Source organism: Parasteatoda tepidariorum, chromosome 2, assembly GCF_982258835.1.
Source record: "Parasteatoda tepidariorum strain Cologne lab strain chromosome 2, Ptep-v5.0, whole genome shotgun sequence".
In the NCBI taxonomy this organism is placed as follows: Eukaryota; Metazoa; Arthropoda; class Arachnida; order Araneae; family Theridiidae; genus Parasteatoda; species Parasteatoda tepidariorum.
The window spans coordinates 5,647,864-5,655,922 of NC_141756.1; the positions used below are offsets into that span (position 1 = coordinate 5,647,864).

At 28.8% G+C, this 8,059-nt stretch overlaps 1 non-coding gene across 2 annotated transcripts in view; it reads right to left on the reverse strand.

Annotated features, from left to right (window-relative positions):
• The window catches only part of LOC107442207 (uncharacterized), a 48,214-nt gene extending 42,218 nt beyond the window's left edge, over positions 1-5,996 (reverse strand). For both annotated transcript variants that reach the window (XR_015431235.1, XR_015431234.1), the window contains exons 1-2: positions 5,125-5,996; positions 2,345-2,633 (exon numbers count right to left, since the gene is read on the reverse strand). This is a non-coding gene — a transcript (uncharacterized LOC107442207). The remainder of the gene's footprint in view (positions 1-2,344; positions 2,634-5,124) is intronic.
• Positions 5,997-8,059: the final 2,063 nt, after the last annotated feature.

An 8,059-nucleotide genomic window follows, 5' to 3' on the forward strand; every position in this document is an offset into this window, starting at 1 on the left:
GTAAAAATGAAGTATTTAATAATTTTTTTTTTTTTTTTTTACAATTTGATGTGAAATTTTAAACAGAACACAATGGAGACTAAAACTGATTGAGGAAATGAATAATGCTGATGAATAAAAAAAATTGAAGAAATAATTGACAAATTAAAGGTATAGGCAATGATTCATTTTCCCCTTGTATATCATAAAATGATAATCATAAAATTCAATCTTAATTTATAAAATCAAATTAAAAAATACATTTTTTGTTAGTCAACTTGATTGCTTATTGATATGAGGAAAGAAATTAAAATTTTAATTAAAAAATTGATTATTTATCGATAATTTCATAATAAAACATGAAGTTCCTTTAAAGTTGTAGAATGTAGTAGTGTATTGCTATCTATCGTGTAATTAAGATTATAATTCCCCTGCTTTCAATTTCAGTCTTTAATTCTTTTAAGATAGTGATCAATGTGCACCACCTTTAAAATGATTACAAGAAACACACTTAAGAAAAATAAACAATCACAAAGAAAACAAATCACAATTCAAAATTATAGGTAGAATTTTGGTAGGTAATGTGGAATGCTCTTTTAAATTTCTTCTTTTATATAGAGAAAAAGTTTAATACAAATAAATCAATTCAATAAAACATAATCAGAGTAAAATTAACAAATTAATAAATAAGGTACTTTAATTTGAGAAAAGAACTAATTTATAATCAAACATATTATTTTATTAGGACTTTTATTTTAATGTAATTAACAAAACCTTTTTTTACAGCAACAATATTATGCATACAATTACCCTATAAAATAATTTAAACTCTACCATTTTTCCATAATGTACTTTTAAATATATACTGCAGAAATACTAAATGCATAAAATATATCAAACTAAAACTCTTTTTATTTCACTGGGATTTTTTTTTATTAAAATAAAATCGACAAATAAAATAAAGTAAATGGCTACAAAATACAACAAAAATTTTAAGGCCAGAATACTAATTACAAAATATATATATTATTTTAAACAATTATAAAAGAAAATCATGTCTACTTTTAATGCAAATTTAGAACTAATTTATAGATAATTTTGATGACATTAACACATTTAATGCAAATGTACAAAAAAAATTTTTAAGGCATAATAGCATTAGAGTTGTAATAAATTTTAGGACTTCATACTTGTAAATTTTATAATTAATAGCTTAAGAATGAGCAGTATAAAATGCCTTGAATTTATTGCATTTTACAAATTAATTATTTTTAACAATAATACAATCAAGGAACAATTTCTGGAACTAAACTCTAGACTATTTATAAATTAAATTAGAATGACATGAAAAAAGAAATATTATGAACACTAATAAGATAACAATAACAAATTAAAAATAAGTATTTTCAACATCACATTTGAAAAGGCTTTTAAAAAAAATACTAAGCATGAAAGCATATTGAGTTAAAAATATGTGTTCTAATACAACAAAATTTCAATTGTTCATACTTCAATCATTCATATCACTAACAATGCGGAACTCTTGTCAAAACTACATAAGTAAAGTGTAGCTTTCAGATTTCAAAGCTGTGGCATCTCTATGAGTTAGAATCAAAGTAGAAATGAAAAATTATTCGTAAATCCAAAAATAGCAGAAAACATTGTGAAAATATTTGTATGGCAATTCTTTGTAATTAATGAATTAATTTACCAATAAAACCAATTTTTTTCTCTTTTCTTTCAGAAAATAACTTATTTTTCATTGGTTATCTAATTATTTAATCATCCAAATAAGAGATACCAATTAATCACGCTAGTCAGAGCTATATTGTAATATAAAATTAATACAAACAAAACCTTGGGAAAGAAAAATGGCAATTATAAAAAAAGTTACAGCCAAATCGATGTTTAGCAAAATAGCTATATTTCACAAAAAAAAAAAATTATTACAATGAAGATTAACTTTTAAACATGTTTCGAACAACACAAAATATATTTCAAATTTATAAACACTGGATACAATTAAAAAATATTTATTTGCACTTAAGTAAATATCAATTTATTTTATACATCGAGAAAGCTTCTTGTTTTTCCAGATAAAATGAAGATTCACATGGATTTTTCTTTTGTTGAGTCATAAAAAAGGATTAAAAGAAAGAATAAGTTTGAATGGTTTTAGAAATAAGGAGAAAAAAATCAGATCAAGAGGAAAAGTTCTCTAAACAGAAAAAATATTGGAAGCTATTTTATGAAGAAAACCTCAAAGTATTTTAGGTTACTGGAAAAAGTTTGAAAAATGGAAACCCGAGTTAACTTATCACATTAACTATTACAAATATTAATAAGAAATATAGTGCCAAATGACCTTTTTGATAAAAAAAAATTTTTCTCCATAAAATAGGATGTGTAATGTAGAAAAAAAACTCATCCAATTAAAAGATTCCTTGATGATGAATAATCCATATGTAGTTGATGGAATAATCTAAAATGTTTTTTAAGGTTATCTTTTAAGGTAAATGTTTTCAAGCAGATGGAACATCTGTGCAACTGTCTCACGTCTTTATGAGTATCCATGTGACTCGACAACCGCTGCCTCGAAGAGAACTTTTTCTCACAAACAGGACAAAAATTTCCTCTGTGTGCAGATCGGCTGACTAAAATAAAAAGATAACAATAAATAATTTTAAAATCATGCATCAACTTAGACTAAAGCATAATAGAATTATACTTCAAACTAAACGTTATCGCATCTGACGTGAATGAAATATTACTGCATTGGTAACTTTTTGTACCATCTATTATAGTCATTGTGCAAAATAATTTAGGTACTTATCAAACTTTAAAAAGACAACTGTGTAAAGATTTGCATGAGGGTAAGTATGAGTTAAACCCTTCAAAGTGGTTCCTTCCTATGATGCTTTTTTTAGTTTCATTGCCTGGTTGTCAGTGGTAATTACTGGAATAAGCATCGATATAGTTATCTTCTCGAATTGATGGATCTGAATAAAGTTCAACCTTATTTATAAATCAGGTATTTTCTCCTGATCAATAAAACATTTTTTGAAAGAATATCTTATCAAATATCTTATAAAAAAAACCATTAAACAATATTTATAGTTTTATATCATACACAGCTTAAAAAATAATCTAATATACAATGTTCTTCTGAAATATTTTGAGAAGAGTGGCCTGCTCTATCTGCCTTTTGAGCCCTATAAATACGCCCTAAACCACCATCCCTTAAAACACTGCTCCCCAACCCCGGGTCCGCGGACCGGGGGTTGGGGAGCAAACGTGGATCAAATAGTACAGTGCCGCCCATTTCATTGAAACTAAATTTAAATTCCTAGGTTTATAACCCAAATTAAAAATATCTGTGTTCCATTAAAATTTTATTTACTTAAAAAAAGGGGCCCTCGAAGGTAGTGACATACATTTTTTTAATGCTTGTAATGTGTCATTGTCTCCGATTACCCCCAAATGGAACCGTCTCATTGCAAAGAAACAAGCTCAGGATTCTCATTGATTTAAAGTTCTAGTAAGTTAAAATGTTAAATCACTTTATATTTTTTTTGTGTAACTTTTTGTTATTTTGAAGTTAAATACAATTAAATTAAAATTAATAAATCAAAATAATCTAAAATATAAACAATCAATGCCCCCCCCCCCTCAGAGAGCAGCAGTAAAAATATCAAACGTTGACAGGTCCGCGGTGATAAAAAGGTTGGGGAACACTGCCTTAAAACACTTTTTTTTTTACTCCATCTTAAAAAAAAAATAATAATAATAACTCATTGTTTAAATAATAACTACACACTGGTAAAATTATCGGCGCTTAATTCTGATTGCCATTACAAATATTTACTTTGTTAGGATTATTTTAAACTTATTAATTGCTTTTCTTTTTTTCAGGAAGGGGAAGACATATTAATAAATTTTTAAGCAACTTTCAATTTTAAAAGTATTTTTTAAATAAAAATCTTTTTTTTTAAAATGTACTTGTAAATGCTAGTTTTTTTTTTATAATTTTCAAATTATAGCGTGCCTTTAATAATTTTTTCATAAACTATGAATTTTTCTCTTGTTTCAGGATTGGCCAAAATGAAGATGAATCAACAAGAGTAAAAGTAACAAAAGTACTTTTGCATTGTATACCAGTATATAATTGTAGTTAGGATAAAGATGCTTCAGATAGCATCTAAAATATATTATTGGTAATTTAAACGCTAAGTATTTAAACTTGAAACAGTGTTACTTTAAAATCATTCAACTAATTTTTTATAATGTATATTTTTACATTTTCTCTATATTTCTATCAAACTACACAGTGGTCATAAAGAGAAAATATTTTTAATATTAATGTTTTAAGTTTCACGAAGCTGTTGGAAACTTCAAAAATGTTAATTTCACTTCAGGGATTCAGATAGTTAATATATCTAGATATACTTTGTTTCATTTACAAATATATATAGATAAGAATCAGCAAAAAAAAATTATATCAATTTTTCTCTACTACTTTTTAAATTCTTCCCAGTTGTGGCCAGGGCCTGATCTAGAATTGTGAGGACCCTAGGCACAGAATTGTCAGCGTTTTTAAATTATTCATAACATAAATAAATTTCTATATATTAGTAAATTTGAGCTTATATCTACTTCACTCTTCGTTAATTAAATATTCTAATAGACAAAAAGCACACACACATAAAAAAACAACTTAATTGTGACTTTTAAGAGGCCCCAGAAAATAAGGGAGCTCTATGCCTCATGATAAATCAGCCTTTATTGCAGCCACACTGAACAAACATTATGTTACACATGTTTTACTATTGACTTTTTTTTCAGGAATTTTTTCCCATATTTTTAGTCAGTTCAAATCAGAGACACATTGAACAAAAAAATTGACTGTTCTAGTCAATATTCATGTCCATTTCTGATAATTATGAGAATATAGAATGCAATTCTCTATTCATTACATCTACAATCCATTGATTTTTTTTTCTAGAGAATGTCGACGTTGTCCAGTCATTTCATTCCAGTTTCAATTCTCATAATTAGATGCTTTACTTTTATTAAATATTTAATCAATGCCAGTCAACAGATATATTCAGCATCATCATAATTACATATCTAGATATATTTTCTTACTTTTTCATATATATATTAATAGATAAGAATCAGAAAAAATAATTCTTCCCAGTTGTGGCTACATTGACCCAAGATAGTCTTAAACATGTTTAATTCATAACTTTTTTCTTCTGGAATTTTTTCCCATATTTTCGATCAATTCAAATCAGAGGCACAGTGAACAAAAGAATTAGCTGTTCTGGTAAATATTCATGTTCAGATTTGATAATTATGAGAATATAGAATACAATTCTTTACTCATAACATGTTAAAATCCATGCATTTTCTTTTCTAGAAAATATCAACTCTGTCAAGTCATTTCATTCCAGTTTTAATTCTCATTTTTAAATACTTTATTTTTATTAAATATTAACAAAATGAAAGTCAACAGATATATTCTGCATCATCATACTCAAAGTATAAGTTATTATTTCTACAGAATTTAAAATATCGAAAAGTGAAATATATTATTAAAAAGGAAAGGAACAATTTTAGACTGCTTTAATCTTAATTATTATTCGAGTTTGATTTAGTGCTGGACAATTTTACTTTTGAGTTCAAATTAAGAAGAGTGAAGTGTAAAATAAAAAAAAATTTTAATGAGCCAAACATATTTATACTATTTTTTAATCAATAGGATATTTAAAAGGGCTCCTTTGAAGTAATATGAGATAAAATAGAGTTAAGGAGTAAAAGCAATGCGCCGTTATTATACGTTTCAGAAAATCTGCTTCGCAAAAGCTACAAAAGGGGATATATTAATATCGGTAACTCCATCACTAAAATTTTTGCAAAATGAAATCGAAATAAATAGTTTTCGTGAATTTTCGGCTACTCAAATTAACGTCAACAAGAAAGCTTGATCGCTCAGTTCTGATAACGTGTGACAGTGACAGTTAAAATTTACATAATGAATATTGCTAATGCTAACCTTCAACTTTGGTCTCATTTCGGGATGCTACCTATCCATTTTCTCAATAGATGTGAAAATTTCGCATACGCAAATTCGCCAATCAGAATCTCGTTCACATCTCCAAACATCACATCTGCGATTTTATTCCAGTCGCCGTCGAGGAAGAATGAGAACTAGATTAGTTATTTATTTTATAACCGTCGTTGAACGGTCGATCCAAATTTTTTGAATTTACGGCTACTAATGTTCAACTCCATGGTCTTGTAATTTTGAACCCAATCCAGAAGAACTTTTTGATGGAACTAACCCACCTTTACGTTATGTGGATTGGAAAATCATGAAAACCTCACACGGTTAGCTTGATGGCAAGGAGACTCTAACCCATGATCCGTCTACTACAGAGGATATCTTTTCACGTTGGCACTGTGGTCCGGGCGAGCAGGGTGCGGAATTCATATCAACAAGTCATCACAAGGATTCAAACTCGGTTCAGTTCCTTGGGAAAAAAGCACTCTACTCCCTGAGCCACCATGGCTTGAGCTTGCTTAGTTTTTATTTTATAACCGTTGTTGAACAGCCGACCCAATTTGGTTTTACGACTATTAATGTTCAACTCCGTAACCTTGTAATTTTGAACCCAATCCAGAAGCGAAGGGAACTTCTGTAATGGGAGAAATTTGCCTTCGTAGAAAACTTCCTGTTGGAACTAATTCACATTTGCGATAGATGGAGAGGAAAACCACAATAACCTCCCACGATTTGCACGACGGCAAGGGGACTCCAACCTATGATCCGCTAAGGATATTTTTCGTCAGCCCTGAGTCGATGCGAGCCGGGTGCGGAATTCGTATCGACCAGCTACTGCTGGGATTCGAACCCTGTTCAACTCATTGGAAGGTGAACGCTCTACCACCTGAGCCACCACGGCTCTGAACCTGATAAGTGAAAAAAGGCACCAATCAGGTTTTCCATTTTTTCTAACTGTGATCGGAAATGCGTAAACCAAAAGCAAGGGGAAATTTAAAACGAGCCTTTAAGACGAGCCGCTCGCATAAGCAGAAATCGCATCGAGGTAAGATCACATATGAGGGAATTGCATTTACATGCAATGGCATATGTGAGTCGCATGCAGTGACAGTGTTCCATTTATGCTTGAACAACATTAAGAGCGTATTTATTAAACGTTTCATCAAAACTGTGATGACATGTCTTCGGATCATTCTCAGGGATGTTTCTCAGATAGTAGGCAATTGCCTACAGTGCAGCTCTAGTGCCACGTAAATAAAATGCTTATCTCTCCTGCTGTTCAGGGCATAAAAACTATTTATCATGTAAAAAGCGATGTTAGATGTTTTCAAATAACAATAACATGTAAACTACCATCATGATGTAAACCACCGACATCTTATGTAGCTTTCTTTAAAAAATTTGTAAGAAATTCTTTCATCACATTTTAGTTTGAACTTCGTACAAAATGAACATAATGTCTGAAAAATTAACTGAAACAACATCAACTTTATTTATTTATTTATTATTATTATTATTTTTTTTATGTTGCACCCAATGTTTAATTTTTTACTTTTTCGTGCAAAACCATCAAAAAAAAGAAAAAAAAAATTTTTTTTTTAAAAAAAGCCTTTTTTTAAAATTATTTTCTTAGTTTTTTTTAAATTTATTTTTCCTTACATTTTAAAAGGAATGTATTTTTTTTGTTTCAACTCTTCGTGTTTTAGAACTTTTCATCTCTCTAGCACCTCATACGAAATTAAACGATAATCAAATTCATAAACAGAAAATTATCGGAAAGTGATAAACACAGTGATAAATGGGGACGGGAGTGCCCGGAAAACAATAGGTGGTGGAAGTAAACAGTGTTTACATTTGTATTCAGGAGGTCATAATAATATAATAATAATCGAACCAGGGCTTTTTGTCATGCATGTGTATTGAAATGTCTATGTCCGTTAGGGCAAAATCTATTAGCACATATTTATTGAACTACATTTGAGTTCTTCTGGGATAAATTGAAATTGATCTTTATTT